We start from the raw sequence: 19,869 nt of genomic DNA, 5'->3' as shown, positions 1-19,869 counted from the left end.
AGGATGGAGTCATAGGTTTGGATAAGTATGCAAAGTTTTAGAGGTTTAGCCTGAAGCTTAGTCTAGAGGTCTGACAGACTATTTTCAAAGAGGTCATTGTAGTTTTTCAAATGATATAAGATGTCTAAGGTGTTTCATTTCTTATCTGAACTCATTTGTCGAGCTGTGTTACTAAATATAATCAGAGTGTGAAATCCTGGTCCTGTTGATGTCAATACAGCCAGGATTTCACACCGAATCTCCAGTGGAGACAACATACTATTTCAAAAATGCAACATGGTAGACTTGATAATTTATTGTGCATTCTGGGTATTGATTTGGGATGGGATTTTCAAAGAAGACCAAGTGGATTCAGCTCCCAACTTCTATTCAATGGGATTTTGTACCTAAATCACTTAACACAGCCTTAATACTTATCCAAAGCAATAACTCATACAATGCCAGGGCTACATCCCCAATATTTTCTTATTTCCTAAATAACCTTTTAAAATAGAAATTCCATTTTGACCTTTGTCATAAATATAAAGGGAAGAGTATACAGAACTTTAAAATCCCTCCTGGCAAGAGGCAAAACCCTTTCACCAGTAAAGGGTTAAGAAGCTAAGATAACCTTGCTGGCACCTGACCAAAATGACCTATGAGGAGACAAGATACTTTCAAAGCTGGAGGGGGCAGGATACAAAGGGTCTGTCTGTCTGTGTGATGCTTTTGTCGGGAACAGATCAGGAATGCAGCTGAGAACTCCTGTAAAAAGTTAGTAAGTAATCTAGCTAGAAATGTGTTAGATTTCTTTTGTTTAATGGCTGGTAAAATAGCTGTGCTGAATGGAATGTATATTCCTGTTTTTGTGTCTTTTTGTAACTTAAGGTTTTGCCTAGAGGGATTCTCTATGTTTTGAATCTGATTACCCTGTAAGGTATTTACCATCCTGATTTTACAGAGGTGATTCTTTTACTTTTTCTTTAATTAAAATTCTTCTTTTAAGAACTTGATTGCTTTTTCATTGTTCTTAAGATCCAAGGGTTTGGTCTGTGTTCACCTGTACAAATTGGTGAGGATTTTTATCAAGCCTTCCCCAGGAAAGGGGGTGTAGGGCTTGGGGGGATATATTGGGGGAGAGATGTCTCCAAGTGGGCTCTTTCCCTGTTCTTTGTTTAACACGCTTGGTGGTGGCAGCGTAGGGTTCAAGGACAAGGCAAAGTTTGTACCTTGAGGAAGTTTTTAACCTAAACTGGTAAGAATAAGCATAGGGGGTCTTTCATGCAGGTCCCCACATCTGTACCCTAGAGTTCAGAGTGGAGAAGGAACCTTGACAACCTTAAAACATGGTTGTGTTTTCTTTATATACTGGGAACACACAAAATGTGTTTAGATGGCTTAGGTTATATGATGATCACACTCAAAAAATCCAGATTGAACACAACTAGTTTTCAGCATTGGCCAAATTTTAATTGCCTGGTGTTCTGCTTACTTATTCTCTATTCTGTTAAGAGACATTTCTGCAGCTGTTTCTAGGTGTGAATTTAGACAAAGGGACCAAAGACCACCTTGTTTTAAGTCTATAAATCTGCCTGTTGCCTCCACAATCATCATCAGCCTGTGACACTGCCTTCAATTCACCTCATCTGAGATCCTCAGACATGTTTTCATCACTTCTTATGTGGATGACTGCATCCGTCCAAGAGTAGAGAAAGTTGCCCTGTTACAGCCACAAAGATTCTCAAGAACTGAAACACTCACTACTCATGCCTCTCCCATGGCCAACCCCTACAACAACCATGCTTCATCTGGGAATTTCTTGTGTTTATAGATTGTAAGAGCAGAAGGGACCAATATGATCCCTTAGTCTGAGCTCCTGCAGAACACGAGGTAGAGAATTCACCTAGTGATTCCTGCAGGGGAGGGAATTATTCTTCGTTATTACATATGGGAACACTATCAAATTCAATTGTTTGCACCCAGCGCTGTAAGTGACTCCCCCAGAAGTGCCATCTCCTATCATTACCTGCAAGGAAATAAACAATCCTGGTGGTCCAATTGCTTAGGAATCTTTCTGGCTCACCCCTCAATAGTCAGTGACATCTTTAATTTGCCAGCTGATCAGGTCTGACTATTTAGTGTTTTAAAATATTTACTAGCATCTGTTCACCAAGGCAATCTTCCTCTGCCATGTGCCCACAATGCAAATGAAGAATCATTATTCCCCCCCCATCATTTAATTATTCCTCATTTTTCCCCTCCTCCATTATATGATCTACAAAGGAAAGAACTCCTAGGTGTTCATAAAAAAAAAAGAGAGAGATTGAGGCACTCTTTTCTTTCCTTTGAAGGGGCTAACAAGAACTGGCTGACATATATGGAATAATTAAAAGCAACATTGATGAGTCCGGCAGCCATGATTTTTCTTTTCACTTCAAGAGCCCTTTTAAATCTGTGTCATCTTTGGTCACCAGCTTTACAGCCGTGACAAGTAATTTTTACAGAAACACTATTAGGGGTTGTAAACTTTAATGATTTTTCTTTCTCTCTGGGTCTTTGTTGTTCTATAGTTGTAATTAAACAGTGCTATGTATCTTTAAAGTATAAAAAAATAATATTACCATAAAAATCATTGTTGCACTCGTCACTACAAACTTTAACAGCCCTGCAACCATGGAACCAGCTAGGGCCAACAATACAAGAGGAGTCATTATTGTAACTAAATTAGACCGTTTGTTTTCTTTCCCTCAAATCGAAATGTGTAGAAGCTGCTTTATTGCAAAACAGACATTAAAATTCCAGCAAGACCTCAGAGAGAAAGTAATTTCTATTTTATCAGTGCTGTAAAGCTGTCTATGTTCTGAAGCAGGAAATATTGCAGGGATATTTATAGCTTCAGCACCAAAGCCAGTTTGAATAGAAATGTTACTGCGGTCGGCAGAGCTGTCACACTGCTCAGTGGAGCAGGGAATTTTAGTGAATTTCTGAATTACTGTTTCAGTCCTGACAAGTCTTTTGGAGAAGCTGGTGTGTGTCTGGAGAGGCTTTGTGGGTTTGGGATAATGATAAAAGACTTGAATCGCTTTAAGAGGAGCGTTAGATGATGATAAAGCTAATCAGTTTCACTTCCCGAGCCCCTCTAACCAAAGCCAGGGTTTCCAAATTTTGCTGTACTTAGTTTTCTGAAGCTTAGCAATGGAGTCCCTTTCTCATCTGCTTGCTTCGTTTACTGAGGTTGGATTCACAACTGTATTTCATTGTATACTCCTGTTTCACAAAGCTTTCTCATTTTGCACCGTGTTAAATATTATATTTGCACTTATACAACATCTTTCTTCATAGGGTCTCAAGGAGATTTGGTCTATTAAGCCTCACCACACCCATTGAGGTAGGCTTTATTACAGCCATTAGACAGATGGGTAAACTGATGCACAAAGAGATGTGAAGTCATTTGTCACAGCACACACAGCAAGTCAGTGGGAGAGAATTCAGGGGGTTGTACTAGATGACCTCCTGAGGACTCTTCCAACACTAATCTTCTATGATTCTAGCCCAGGAATCCTGACTTTCCTCACAAAACCACACTGTCATCAGAAACATCTGTACAGAAAATACCACCAACTAATTATTTCCAGTATGATATTAATATTCAAAGTAACACTAAGATTTCTGCACATTATTGCCAGAGCAAAGTAATATACTTTCATGCTTTGTTTATTTCATATGTTTGCAATATTATTATTTCATATATAGGGGACTGTACTGGGACCAGTACTGTTCAACATATTCATAAATGATCTGGAAAGAGTGGTAAACAGTGAGGTGGCAAAATTTGCAGAAGATACAAAACTACTCAAGTGAGTTAAGTCCCAGGCAGACTGCGAAGAGCTACAGAAGGATCTCTCAAAACTGGGTGACTGGCAGATGAAATTCAATGTTGATAAATGCAAAGTAATGCACATTGGAAAGCATAATCCTAACTATACATATACAATGATGGGGTCTAAATTAGCTGTTCAAGAAAGAGATCTTGGAGTCATTGTGGATAGTTCTCTGAAAACAGACGCTCAATGTGCAGCGGCCATCAAAAAAGTGAACAGAATGTTGGGAATCTAGAAGGGATAGATAATAAGACAGAAAATATCATATTGCCTCTATAGAGATCCATGGTACGCCCACACCTTGAATACTGTCTGCAGATGTGGTTGACCCATCTCAAAAAAGATATGTTGGAATTGGAAAAGGTTCAGAAAAGGGCAATAAAAATGATGAGGGGTATGGTATGACTTCCGTATGAGGAGAGATTTCCAAGCTGAAAAGTCCCAGTCATATTAAAGAGACCACTAAGGGGGGATACGGCAGAGGTCTATAAAATCATGACTGGTGTGGAGACAGTAAATAAGGACGTGTTATTGACTCCTTCTCATAACACAAGAACTAGGGGTCACCAAATGAAATTACTAGACAGCAGGTTTAAAACAAACAAAAGGAAGTATTTCTTCACACAAAAGGAACTCTTTGCCAGAGGATGTTATGAAGGCCAAGACTATAACAGCATTAAAAAAATAACTAGATAAATTCATGGAGGATAGGTCTATCAATGGCTATTAGCCAGGATGGGCAGGGATGGTGACTCTAACCTCTGTTTGCCAGAATCTGGAAATGGGTGACAGGGAATGGATCACTTGATGATTACACATTCATTCCCTCTGGGGCACCTGACATTGGCCACTGTTGGAAGACAGGATACTGGGCTAGATCGACCTTTGCTCTAACCCAGTATGGCTGTTCTTATGTTCATATATATAATGCAATTGATTATTTCAGTGACCCACTGTACAAGAAGTACTTGTGGCACCTTAGAGACTAACAAATTTATTTGAGCATAAGCTTTCGTGAGCTACCGCTCACTTCATCGGATGCATTCAGTGGAAAATACAGTGGGGAGATTTATATACATAGAGAACATGAAACAATGGATGTTGTTTCAGTGATCACTCTGGTTACAGTTTGTATGGTAACACCCATTGTTTCATGTTCTCCATGTATATAAATCTCCCCACTGTATTTTCCACTGAATGTATCCGATGAAGTGAGCTGTAGCTAATGAAAGCTTGTGCTCAAATAAATTTGTTAGTCTCTAAGGTGCCACAAGTACTCCTTTTCTTTTTGTGAATACAGACTAACACGGCTGCTACTCTGAAACCTGTACAAGAAGTGTTATGAATTCACAAGTTCATATTCTTGGATTTACAAGATGGTTTATATTTGGTGGTAAATACAATAGCATTATCCCAATGATTGCTCAGCAAGTGCTTTGGGCAGGATTGATTGCTCTACTACTTGTTTTGGTGCTATGTTGAGTTTTGGTCATAGCAATTCAACATTCCTGGAGTCTCAGAAACCCCTCTGTTCTCCCGGAAAACTTTTTTTTTTACAGGAAGTTAATATTTTTCCAAGAAATTCATTATGCTGGACAGGCAATCACCAGCAGGACAAGTGTGCCTCTTGCTGCCTTTATTGAACATGGTGGGCATATTGGCATTTCTATCCCATATACCATATGTTTGATGTGCTACAGACATGGCCATCCCTCTCTAGCTTGCAGAAAAAAACAGCTGGAAGTATTTAACTGTTGTTATTCTTCAAAGGGAAGCTTTTGTCAGCGTATCTGGAAGCAGGAAATCAGTCAAACTAATTCAGAACTGCTCTTCAGATCCACTTTTGTGTCTGTTATCTCAGCAGGATTATATATGCGAAAGTTAAGGTCTCTGAGTTATTTTCTTTATGGCTTTCTAACTATGCAAAGGTAATTGTAGTGCCATGTTAAAAGGACCCTTGAATTTCCTCGCTGGCCATGGGCACTTCTCTTTCTCCAATGACAAAAGGTCACATTTGTATTAAGTCTCCCCCCACACTCACCCACTCCCTGCATGTGATGATAGGGATCCTGTATCTCCTAAAACACTTGAGAATACATACTTCTCTTGTATGGACATTTCTTCTCCAGGGCAGAATCACAGTTTGAAATGGCATAGAATAGCTGTGCATTTTCAAAACAGCGCATATAGAGAGTTACTGTATGTTAATGATCCCATTTTAATGGACTACAAGTTGAAAACTATTTTAATGGTGACTATTTTCCTCTCATTTACTGCAGTGTAAATCATGAGTAATTCCACTGGAGTCAATGTAGCAAAACCAGTGTAAATTCCATATAAGATGAGAAGCACGCTCATGTTTGTCTAAAAGAATTTGCTTCTGATTTGAATGATCTTATTGACATCAGCTTCAAAATCCAAGGTGGCTTGGCAAGGATAAGCTACTCTGTCTTTGGATAATGTAGGCGTTCAGTTGCTAGGCATGCGGGAAGGAAATGGCTGGATATTTAAATGCTCTCATCTCCAGTGGAGCTTTCCTCACTTCCTGTCTCCCTGCTCTGTTCATAACATACCTGAGTTCTGTTGCAAGAGCAAACTTTGCCAGAGGAAATCAGCTTTCAAACAGCTATGCTGCTTATCGTTAACTTTTTGACACATATGCTCCATCCCCAGAAGACAGGAGCTGTAACTTTTAATTTACTTAGATGACATTCTCTAAGCTACCACCTCTGTAAATTGATTCATGTAAGATAGATTTATCAAAGCCACAGAGCTTTGATTCACAGGCAGTCTGGACTGAATACAACACAGATGTCTTGACTATTGTCATTGCATCAGCACATCCAGAGCTCCCTTGCAACCAAACAAACCACATATCATAACCTTTTCTCATCAGCTAAAAATGATTTTGAATTATCTGCTTGGACGCCTCTCCCTGTTGTTTTATTTCCAATAGTAATGACCACTCCCATCCAAATGGGATCAGTTTAAAAAAAACCCCTTGATTTCTGCAGAAGCAATTATAGATTTATTTCCAAAATACAAGGGGCAACACCTAATTCCAAATTTGATAATCACAACAGCTTATCATAACTGTTTTTCTGGCAAAACATATAGATCCCTCCTTCGTTGAAGAGTCTGGATGAGGATTCTGCTGTTACTCATGCTGGTGTAAATCAGGAGTAACCCTACTGAAGTCAACAGAGTTGCACCAGTTGAAATCAGGATTTGAGATCAGAATCAGGATCACTGTTTGTACTAGCTCAGTTTCTCATTAGATTAATGGTGCATCAATGTTGAAGCAAAGAACCTTTGGCCTTTCCACATACTTTGCTTTTTATGTGGTTATGTCATGTTGGTTTCTGATATGGTCCCATTTAATGGAACTGGATGGTGAAGATCTATGAATCTGGATTGTTGTGAAAGAATACACCACCCTACCAAATTAATTAGGTCAAAGCCTGTTTCATTCAGCTTCTTCTACCACACCCAAGAGTATCTGAGCACCTTTCAGAAGTGCATTGAACATCATGATTAGGATCTTTCATGTGTTCCGGTTTCTTTCAGTTCTCAAATTCTTACTCAACCTCTGCTCAGTCAGGCAAAAGCCTATTGAAATGAACAGTCGGTTTCAAAACCTAGAGCTAATAAATGAAGCAATACAAATCTTCCCTAGAGTTTCCATAGGACACTTGAAGTATGTGGAGGATCTATACACCCTTTATTACCTAATATGCGTTCAGAGCCCTTCATCTGTGATTGTCTCTACTACAAACTGATGGGATTTTGTGCTCCATATAATTTTGATAGCATTCTAGTCTCTATTCCAATGAAAACAGCTAGTTATAAAATAGCCAGACCTGAATAATATGTTCTTTTTATAAGTGCTGTCTCATACTCTTTGCCTTAGAAAACAGTTTGGAGTTTTAATACTTAAAGTACTAGTGGCTAAACACTGGTTTAATTGGTTTGTTTCAGTAGTATGTGCTTTTGTGCCATCCACTGGGCCCATCTAGCTTGCATCCCATTTTGTCTAATACATTAGGATAACTTAATAGGGTGGTTCTCAATCTTTGATGAGCTGTGACCACCTGAGGACCGACCTCCCATCAAGATCCTTGACATGGCGGGACCTCGGGCACTGGTGCACCTTGGTCTCTCATGTTCTGTGTCTGGGCACACAATAGTCTAGTCTCCTGTGGGCTGTAATTTTTGGTCTAATTTCAGTGTTTTTCCGGCTGCTGGCCTGTAACGTGCAGGAGGTGACACTAGATGATCTTGTGGCTGCAAGATGGATCTGAACGGGGCCTCCTTTCCATTAAGCAATGTAGAAAGTGCAGGGTAACTGTGATCCTTTTGGGTTTAAGGTTTAAATTCCCAGCTCTGCTACTGTCAGACTGAGTGACCTTTGGAAAGTCATTTAACTGGTCAGAGTAGAAACAGCCCCGGGATCATGAAGAAATATCTCATTAGCTCTCCCTTCCAGAAGCTGCACTCCGAGTATATTGGATGAAACTGTAAATTTGAGGCTATACTGTTGGTTTATATGTAATGCATCTCTCCCCTTAAAATGTAAGCTCCTGCTTCCTGACTATATGTATCAATATTAAAGTTAACTCTCTATTATGTGTTTTATAGAACTGGTTTCTTGAGTTCATTAGTTCAAGATAAAATGATTAGAGAGCTGCTCTGATTTACAGGGCAAGAGAATTTCCTTTAAAGAAAAGGCAGTTTCATGTGGAAATCCAGGACACATTTATTTAGTTATGGTTCTGAACTGGTGTCCACAAAGGGCTCTACAATGAGAGAAGATCAGAAGGGATAGTGGAGTGCTGCTAAAAGCTCTTCTCGAGTCTTAGAAAAGAAATAAATAAATACTTGAAGGCTTGGGAGGATTAATTATCACTAAACAGAGGGGACCCCAACCAGAAATGCAGCCTTCAACAATCTCTGAGCTCTGCAGTGGATGGACCTGGATCTAAAATTTCACAGCTTGGACTCAGCTTTACTTTTTGCCACAGAGACCATGCAAATGTATTGGCTCAAAGAAAAAAAAACACCCTAGCCCAATAAAGCTAAAAAGAAAGAAGAATGTATTAATCCTCCCCATCACAAAGAAAGGAACAGAAACAAACCATCACAACCCTATCAGTAAAGTTTGTTATAAGCAAAGATATAAAACTTCTAGCTGAAGATTCTGTTGACTCATTATCCAGCTCTGAAGTTCCCTACCTGACTACCCTTCCTCTGATGTTCCTGGATTTTTATTCAGTTTCCTGTGCCTCAAGTTCCCATCTGCTAACTTGTTGCACCTGTGTTTCCAGCAGGGATTGGAAAATCTGGCTCTTCTGGTCACTGGTAGCCTGGCAACCACCAACATTAGCTTCTATTCAGGAACATGCATTTATGTCTCTTTATTTTTCCTAGTTTTGTGGGAGGAAGAGTGGGAAGGAAAGAAGCAAAGAAAAAAAAAGAAAGAACAAAAAGAATGTACACCATCACGCTCCATTCATATCACGTTCACCTGTACCACACACCAGGAAAACCTAGAGTAGGAAAAAGAACTGGACCTCAAAGGGGAGAAAACCAACTACAGCTCCCCACCCCACGCAGTCTCTTAAATAGCTAGGCCACCCCATCACACTTCCAATGATTATTTTGTTACTTTAACAAGATACACCTGTAGTACCTGTCACAGCTGCTGACACATCACAGAATGATAAACCAGTTCAGCTTCAACTTGCAGACATTGGATCCTGTTAGACCTTGGTCAGCTAGATTGAAGAGCCCTCTATTATCAAATTTCTGTTCCCCATGTAGGTACGTAGACGAAGATCAAGTCACCCTTTATCCTTCTCCTTGATAAGATACATCCTCTTGGCCTTGTCCCAGCAACTGGCTTCCTGGCCCTGCTGTCTTGCTTCCCTTCTCACTCTTTTCAGCTTCTATGGATCCCCTCTCACAGCAGCTTGAATATGTACAGTTGCTGCTCTGCTACCTGGGCCATATCAGCCTGAAAGTACTCCTGTGCCTCCCATTGTCTCTGCTGAGTTTTGGGTACCTGGAGCAGCAGGGCCTGAAGATGCTCTTGCTGCTTGTCAGCTCCTTTCTGCAGAGGCACTGACTCTGGAGTCCAGCCCAGGAGGGCACAATAGCCCTCAGCAAAGAAGGCCTCTGCATACTCTGACTCCATTGTCTCCACCTTCAGTGTCTCTCAAATCCCTGTAATGGGCAATCGTCCCCACAGCCTACTTACCTCCCCTGGTACCAACGGTGATAGTGTGCCCGCATTCTCCACCAGGGGTGAGGGGGCTCCACTCCCACACTAGTGCCTCCTGCTGGTTGTCTTGGGGATCAGCTCCACAGGTCAGTACACCCACTCCCAGTAGTGTCTCACCCACCAACAGTTCTGCTCCCGGAACCATGTCACTACAAGGACTGCAGCATCCTCTTCATGACACAGCCCTCTGGCCATGCCATGATCTGCACTCCCCAGCCACTTTCTCAGTGGCAAATGAGGTGGGGGGGAACCCTGTAGATGGCAGTCACATGCTGTGTCTCTTCCAACCATTTAGTACATTTCCCTGGACCACTTCCCCATGGCCCCAGCACCTTCTTCACCCTTACCTCAGGGCCTCAGCGCGCCAGTCCTAGCAGCCAGCCAGTAGCTCTTTCTAGCTTCCCTATTCCCGGCTAGTAGCATTGCTCTGTCCATGGTGCTGGCACTCTTTCCTCTTGCTAGGAGCCTGGTTTTCCCTCCTTGAACTCCAGGCAGCTATTGACCCTGCACTGCCCTGCAGCTCTTCTTATATGGGCCTACCAGGCCCTGACTGGCTGCTCCTCACAGCCCCTTTTCCTCTTGGCTGCTTTTTGCACAGCCTCCCTAGGGCTCTATTAACCCCTTACAGGCCAGTGTGGGGCAGACGCCCCATCACAGACTGACAGACCTATAACTAAACAAGTCATCCAGTTTACCCTTTTTAAAATATTGGCACAACATTGTCTGTCTTCTAGGTTTCTTGAACTTTTTGAATGTTCTAAGACTTATTGAAAATCAACATTAATGGTCCAGAGATCTCCTTGGCTTCTAATAACTTTAAAACATTAGATGTAAGTTATTAGATGCAAGTTATCTGCACCTGCTGATCTAACTTTAATAGTGCTGTTTAATATTCTCTTGCGTTAGTGTTGGAATGGAAGTATTTCATCGTCATCGTATGATACAAATGTATCATCTGGCTTTTTTCTCAAACACAGAACAAAAATATTTGTTGAACACTTCTGCCTTTTTTCTGCATTATTACTGACAATTCTACCATTTCCATTTGGTAAGAGACCAATACCATTGTTAGGATTCTTTTAGTTCCCAGTGTACTTCAAAATTCCTTCTCATTGTCCTAAACTATGCTGGCCATGGGGTTTTTCCTTGTGTGCTTTTGCTTCCCTTATCAATTTTCCTAGCTTCAAATTTATATTTTTTGCTATCAACTTCCCTCTTTTTCCATTTGTTGTATACAGTTTATTATTATTATTTATTATTATTAATAATACAAAATAAAATAGCTGCTTTCACTTCCCCTCTAAGCCAGGCTGATTTTTTTTAACCAGTGTAGCCTCCTACTTCAGTTGTGGAATTATGTCTTTTGGGTATGTAATAAAATATTATTAAATAGTTCCCAATTATCCTTGACATTAAAATGGCACTGCCAACATTTCTTTAGGGATAATTTAATTAAGAGCACTATAAGCAGCTGAAATGGTAGGATGATTTAGGTATTCAAAATAGTATTAACCATGCTGAAATATAGTCAGAGTATTGGAGTCAGCACCCATCCTCTTGCAAAAAGTGCCATCAGGTCTTTAATGGCCAGGAGTTGTCAGGCCTTCATTTAATGTCATGTCTGCAAGTTAGTAACATTTCTATCTTCACAGTGCCCCCAGGCACAGCCCTGTGAAATGCAGTTGGGTCTGTATTGACTACGAGGGAAAAATTATCCATACTGAATGAAAAAAGCAACACTTCCTATGACATCTTAAAGATTTCCTACCTGGTATTTAACATAACTCAATCTATAGAGGCCAGCAACAGTGAAAGTATTAATGATTCTCCAAAAGCCCCCACAAAAAAAAACAACCAGAGGGCTGGATTTTGCTCTTATTGGAATCACTTGGGCATAACTGAGGGTTTGTAAGTTTTGTTTATCAGCATATGAGCACAGTGTCTGTGCTGATGCAGTACTATGGAGATAGGTTCTTCATATAATACCAATGTATTATTTTCTAATAATCGCAGGCAAGTCACAAAGAATATGAAAGGTATGGTATTTCTGCCAGTTGTAAATGAGATGCAGTAGCTCTCTCTGTAAGCTGGGATGGCTTATCCTTGATTGGAATTTGTATGTAGTGTATTTATCTCTCCCCCAAATCCATAAATAAGGCCAGTGTTTTGGCAGTTACTGATGTCTGCTGTCATTTTGCAAGACTGGGGTTTTGATGAAGCACATGCTGTTATAGGCTAATATTTCTCATTTCCATCATTCTCTAATTCTATTTCTGTATGGAAATATAGCTACAGCTTAATGCACACTGATTTGTTTTTCTTTTTTCACCCACTGGAAAAATAAAGGATGGGGGAGGGAAATGATCAAATGCTCCGGGTACTGCTCAGCATGCTTCTCTTTGGGGGAGAGGGGACTTGATGCAAATCTTTTCCTGAGGGAATGCTAAATAGAGAGAATAGCCCTCCTGCTCCCCACTCACCCTTGAGCCCTGGATGGGTGCCTCTGGAAAGACTTCCTTGTCACAGAGGAGAAAAAACCTTCAAGGAGCTAAGGAAGCACAGTTTGAGTCTCACGAAATATGGCATGTCCTTGACCCTGCACAGGGCTACAACTAAATTTATAAACATTTATTCTGACTGGTTTCTATTTCTCTCTGAGTTTGATTTGCTCGCTGATTTGATCTTTGTTTTAACTTACCAGTTTCCTTTCCTTACCTCCTTGTCATCGTCTTTTTTTAAAAAAAATTCTTCTTGTTTTATTTCTTTTGCAATAATCCTCAGCCTGTCACAAATTGGTTTCTCTTCCTTTTTCCCTGAACTTCATTTTACGCTGTAAGCACTGGCACCTGTTTCCCCCAAACCCAGATTTCACCCGCTCCCTCCTTACCAAATCTCACACACTTCTCAAATCTCCCTGCCCGGCAGCTCATCATCATCCCACTTTTTTCAAATGTCATCTTTGGCCGCCATCCCTTTTTTTATTGCAATATCCATTTATGCTACATTCAGTTGCTTGTGAATAGCTAGGGACCTGATCTAGCTCCCACTGAAGTCAATGGAAAGATTCCCGTAGCTTTCAGTGGGAACGAATTATGCCCGATGTCACCTTTAGAGCCTCAGTGCAGGACTTAAGCACAACAGTTGGCTGAACGGTGATAGTCTTAAGCATGTGCTTAATTGCTTTGCTTATTGAGGGTCCAGGCTCTCAAAGCAGCAGCACTCCATGAAGAATGTTATGTTCTTATGTATGTTCATGTTCTAATGCATGTTCTTGGTTGTAGGTCTGACCAAAAGGATGCCGCTATACTATCATTTTCCTTATATTGACAAAAAGAAAAGGAGTACTTGTGGCACCTTAGAAACTAACAAATTTATTTGAGCATAAGTTTTCGTGAGCTACAGCTAACTTCATCGGATGCATTTCATCGGATGAAGTGAGCTATAGCTCACGAAAACTTATGCTCAAATAAATTTGTTAGTCTCTAAGGTGCCACAAGTACTCCTTTTCTTTTTGCGAATACAGACTAACACGGCTGCTACTCTGAAACCTGTCATTTTCCTTATATTATTATCCTGCATTTTCTAACCATGTCATTATCATGTTGCAAACATTTCATGAACATTTATAATGATTCTGTGTTTTATCTATATCTATACATATATATCTTCCTGCCTAAGTAACACCTCTGTAGACCCACATGACTGTTCAGTTTGAATTATAGGCCCCTAATGTATTTCGAATGAAAATTCTGTCAGCATCTATACCTGCTACTGTACCACTAAAAAAGCAGATACCATAGTGTTTTTTAGGCCCGCTCCTCAGCCAGTATAAATTATCATAGCTCCATTGACTTCAGCTGAGCAACAATGATTTGTGCAAATTGAGGATCTGGCCCTGTATGTACACAAAGAGAGTAGACTGATGGATATCCTAGATTGCTCCAAGCAACACTGAGCCATTAAAAGACCAGATTTTGATCTCACTTACCCTAATGAAAAGCTGGAGTAATGCCACTGAAGTTGATGGAGTAACTCCAGATTTATTGCAGTGTAATTCAGATCAGAAACTGGTCCACAGCCTCCACATCACATAATAATCATTTTTTTCACCTATTTTTTTCTCTGATCCATAGGCCCGCAAGCCTATGAAGAGCCCCCATTATTTCAGCCTGCAGAATCAGTGCTTAAAATTCATAACCAACCAAATCAACCCCTTTCATGTTTGAACACATAGTGTCCAAATTCAGAATGGATCATTGAGAACTTAGGAAAACACATGCAAGACACTGACTCACTAAGCACTGCCTATTTCTAGAGACAGTAACTAGAGGTGGGCCACAACGGGAAGTTGAGACCTGGATCAGAACTTCCCAAAAGTTACGTGTGTATCTAGGATCTTGGTTTGTCCTACTGTTGTGACAGGGGACAGCCATAAAGTTCAGATCAAGATTCAAACCTACATAAGAGGAAAGGGAATGCGGTTTGTAGAGTTTAAAACAACAACAACTAGGGATATTTAGTTTCCATGGGGCAAACGTTATGCAAATCACTTAGTGCACTAATTTGCATATTTGCACATATAACCGTACACTTCATTTAAAAGAAATAATGTAAAGATTGTCTATAGATTTGAGTGCTGGTGAAAGGTGTCAGATTCATAGCCCTTGTGAAAGAAGTTACTGCTGCCCTGCCAGCTTGCTTCAACCCTGATCTACAGGTACTTCCTCAAGCAGTAAGAGAGATAGTTCAGTCTCCAGGAGCCTTGCAGCTCTTGGCCTCTTTGCTTGGTTTGGTTCCCCTGAACCAATTCTGTCAGCATTTATACCTGCATCATTTGGAGTTGAAGGCACTCAACACCTCACAGGATCAGGACCACTTTTTCTGCATGGCTAACACAGTATGTTTCTGTGAAAGAAATATAGAATTGGCAACTTCTACTGTGCTAGACCTGCAAACTGCACAAGTCCCAATAAGCCTGCAAATAATTGCTTGTTTAAAAAGAATTAGCTGGCCTCTCCTTGTGTGTGTGTGTGTGTGTGTGTGTGTGTGCTTTGCTTCATGAATTTCCTTGTGTTTAGCAGATCCATTTATAAAATATAGATCTCTATTGAGTCCTGAGGAGAATGTACATTAATATATTCCAGTGTCCATACTGCTGGGGAAAGATTTATATGTGATTTCTGGGTAAGCTGCTGACCTGCAATTGAGTCAACAATCAAGCCACATTACATTAAGTAGGGATCTATTTCTTTCTGTCCATGGCCTATAAAAGACTATGGTTCAAGTTCATCCCTGGAGTAAGAGGTTCAGCTTCCCATTCTGGCAACTGGAACTGAACCTTCTTGGGCCAGGGCTAAATTTGCAGAGGAGGATGAAAATGAGCCGGATCAACTCAGTTTACTACCTGGGTCTAATAGCTGTTTCTTGGCTTTTGAGCCAAGGCCTCATGTTTTCCTTTGTTCCGACTCCTCCAGGAGACATCTCTCCATAATTGGATGAACTCTTCATCTTTAATTATGACCAGTAAGCTTCTTTGCCTCCAGCAGGCTCAATAAGACACCATTCCTCAGGAAGGGCTTTGAAGAATGATATATGAAAGATGCCACAAAACATCTCAAGATCAATTGCTGTAATTATCCTTTGGATAATTTTTCAGCCATTATTCAGGCCCTGCATATTGTACATGAAAGGCTATTTTCAGGCCAACCAGAAGCTCTCTAGTTCTAGGATTTAAAGCTCATTGTGCAAAAAGGATTTAGCAGTGAACCCGTAGGAAATTTGTCTGTAGATTGTTGAGAGGATAAAGAAAAATATAAGTTCCTTTAATCTTAATATTCTTTATCCACTACTCATTACGGTTCAATACATTTTCTCGTAAGCCTGTGACAATGACAGACTTGGTGGCTTACAGCGCCACAACTTCTTTTTCTCATTTCCAACAGCAACTTACACAAAACGCCAAATGCCCCAGACTTATGTGTTAGAAAGTAGCTGTGCATCCTCTCGGCATTAATGCGGTGTTCAGAACCTCACTGCACTGCCATGGGAAGGGATAGCAAAAGTCCATAAAAATGCGACAAGTATTTCTGTCTTATTGCTCCTTTTAGCACATCGTGGTACTAAAATTAATATGTCATATATATTTCCTCTAAAAAGAGTGAAAGTCATCCCTGGGCTTTGCATTTCTATCAGCCCCAATTCTCCATCTGGAAAAAAAAATCGGTGGGAGGGTGAATGCGAAACTTTTGCTGCAGCCTCATTTTCAAAAGGCTGAACTAAGGCATGATTTTTTTACAGCAATGCAGGTTAAAAGACAAAATAAAATATATTTTATGTTGCCATTTCTCATTAATTGAAACTGACATCAGCTCAGGTTGCATAGTAACCACTAGCCTCTCCTGCTATAAATGCTGGGGTAATAGTCCAACTGGTACAATAATGCATTTGAACATCTAATGTCCCTTTAGTCATTCTTGATGGGTTTAGAAAGGGAAGGACTATTTGCAGTAACGTGGAGGTTACACTCTGGACATAACTAAGTAGCCTTTGACTTTGCAAACAAAGATACTGAACGGTTTCAGAGTAGCAGCCGTGTTAGTCTGTATTCGCAAAAAGAAAAGGAGTACTTGTGGCACCTTAGAGACTAACAAATTTATTAGAGCATAAGCTTTCGTGAGCTACAGCTCACTTCATCGGATGCAGTACTTGTGGCACCTTAGAGACTAACAAATTTATTAGAGCATAAGCTTTCGTGAGCTACAGCTCACTTCATCGGATGCATTTCATCGAAATGCATCCGATGAAGTGAACTGTAGCTCACGAAAGCTTATGCTCTAATAAATTTGTTAGTCTCTAAGGTGCCACAAGTACTCCTTTTCTTTTTGTGAAAGATACTGAAAAATCAGTTTTTATTGTTTAAGCAATACAGAAAAATCTCTCTGTCTCATTCTCCCTCACAGACAGCTACATGCAAACTTTCATATTAGGATATTCTGTGTATAATACTGGATTGATTTCCAAAGGAGTTAGTGGCCACCAATGACCATAGATTCAAAAGATAATGTTGGAGCAAGAAAGACCTGGAAAACATTGTTCAAGAGAATTGCTCTGATTTCTGTATAATATGCATTATGGGTTCAATTCTAACCTCTTAGACACTGGCACAACTCCTGCTAATTCAAGGGGAATTTCCCCCTTGTACCAGAAGGCAGATTTTTAACCTGTGGCCAAGAAGATTATTAGTAATTGTGATTTTGGGTGCCCAACTTGAGCCATCTTAGAGGGGCCTGTTTTTCAGAGTCTGGATGCTCAGTGCTTTCTGAAAATCAGGCCCCTTTAAGAGGTCTCAAGTTCAATACCCAGAATCACTAGTCACTTTTGAACATCTTGGCCACTGTGATGTATTACTTCCATGTTAGGAGTACATGCAACTATGTGATGCATGCCATAGACAGACACAAGCTATTGTCATGTAGCATTTAATATGTATATAGTAGAGCCTCCAGTGAGATACTGATTCCCCTGCCACTGATCCAGCAAAGCACTTAAGAACATGCTAAACTTTAAGCACGAGTTGTTTTTTTACAGTCACTTTGGCTGCTTACATTTTTTAGGGTGGGCACATCCTTAAATGCTTTCCTGAACTAGCGCCAGAGTGCTCAATGTATTGTGGAATTGAATCCATACCATGCTGCTCCAGTTCAGGGTGGATCAGTATTTATCTCATAATCCTTCCCTCCCCCCTTTTTACAGCTCCACTATAAAATGTCCCTTCAGTCTGAAACTTGACAAAAAGTTACATTTGTGAGTAATTTTACTTGGCCTGTAGTTGAAATGAATTTGTTGTTTTGTTTTGTTAGAAAATGAAAAAAGGTTCAACCTCTCTCTTGTGCAGATTCAGGTGCATTTTTATATGTGCGGTAGCCCTAGCAAAATTAATGAAATCATAAAGTCAATTAAATTGTCTTAATTCATTGGATTGAGCCTAGGGAAATGTAAAATAGAAAAACTAGAGGAGCTCAGTTATTAGCATTTGAAATATTCCCTGCGCTTTGCAACCTCTGATTTATGATCGAACTTCCTGACCTTTGAGGTTAATCTGACACCTATTCAAAGCTCGTTAGTCTGAAGTCACTTTAAAATCTTTCCAAGTCTAGAAATCTGGTAATGAAGAGGTTGTCTCTCAAGATGTACCATACTGAAAACCTCTCATTCATTTCAGTTTCCAATTGTGAAACCAAACTGTGCAGTTCCATGCAAACATCTTTAAAAAAGATTGTTTCAAAATTTAAAGAATGTAAAAATATCATCGGGAATACTTCAGTTGCAGTAACTCAGTATAATGGGGACCTAGAAAATGTTTTTATATATATATATGTCAGTGTAAAGGAATGATGATGAGTGAATGCTTAGGGTAGGCTCTGTGAATAACTTAATTACCCCAGACAGAATTTGCCTTTGGATTTTGCAAACACTATCAAACTACATAGAAGGCTAAAATGTACAAGACACCAAGACTACCATAAAAAATGGGATCTGAAAATAAGCATATCAGGCTAATCAACTAAAAACACTATTAGCTAATGAGATTAGACAGGGTTCTGCGAAGCATCAGTAAATCATATGGCCTTGCCAATGTATCTGCAGTAAAAGGGCACCTGAATCTAACCTGTAAAGAAAAATGGTACAGCAGAATCCGACGCTTATAGTTTATAGAAAGGAATGAGGTTGATAACTTTAGTGGGCCCGATCCTGAGCTCCTTAACTGCAAAACTTTCACTGAAGACAGTGGGAATTTTGGTTGATTAGGATGATATTTTCCAGTGCCCAGCATTCACAACTGTGGCCTCATTTTACCAAGAGTTCAGCTCCCATTTGGGCAACTGAATTAGAAAAAAAAAGATCTTGCCTTAATTGTGGGTACAGAGCTAATTTGAAAATTCTAGCTTTAATGATGCCGAATTTGGTCCAATGGGCAAGATCCTATTCACCATCACAGTGGTGCAAAGGGGCCATCAAGCTGGTTTAACAAGCCAGTTGAGATTTCTCTTGGCATGGAGGGAATCTCTGTGTATCATAGAACTGGCTTAAGATTCCAGGCATACTGGAGGACTTTGGCTTCGATCCTTTAGCTGGTGTGAATCACTTTAGCTCCATTGATTTATGGAGAGCTATGCTGATTTACACCAGCTAAATGCCTAGCCTCTTAATTTTAATCTTTTCTAAATTAGCGTTATGGTCTTGTGCAATTAGAGCTTTGCTTAAGACAGGATCCTATTGGTATGCAATGGGAACTGCTGAAGGGGCTGTACTTTAGTTTGGATGCAATGTTTCCTCAATATAGTTTCTGTATAATTTGCTGTTTTTTTAAAGGTGAAAAGCAATGTATATATGTGAGAGGCTGTAGTAGACTATTCTCCACTCATTGAGTCTGGCTCTTCTCCCACTCCCATCATTTATGAAACCGTGCTTATAAATAAGAACACTATGCTAATTAAAGCAGATATTTGCTTCATTCATAACAGAGATTCATGTGAATCCACACTGGCAATTTTAATCCAAGCTAACATGGAGAGTATACATTTTTATTATGCATCAGTTCCCTTGAAACTTAGCTCCCAAAATAGTTGACAAAGAAGTGGCATTCATGTTTAGAAATCAACACTGCTGAATGGATAGAACTGTGCCATTTACACCCTGAAGATGTAGAAATTAACTTGTCATGAATGT

This window comes from Dermochelys coriacea, chromosome 21, assembly GCF_009764565.3.
Source record: "Dermochelys coriacea isolate rDerCor1 chromosome 21, rDerCor1.pri.v4, whole genome shotgun sequence".
Taxonomy (NCBI): domain Eukaryota; kingdom Metazoa; phylum Chordata; order Testudines; family Dermochelyidae; genus Dermochelys; species Dermochelys coriacea.
Note: the sequence above shows the minus strand (reverse complement) of the source record.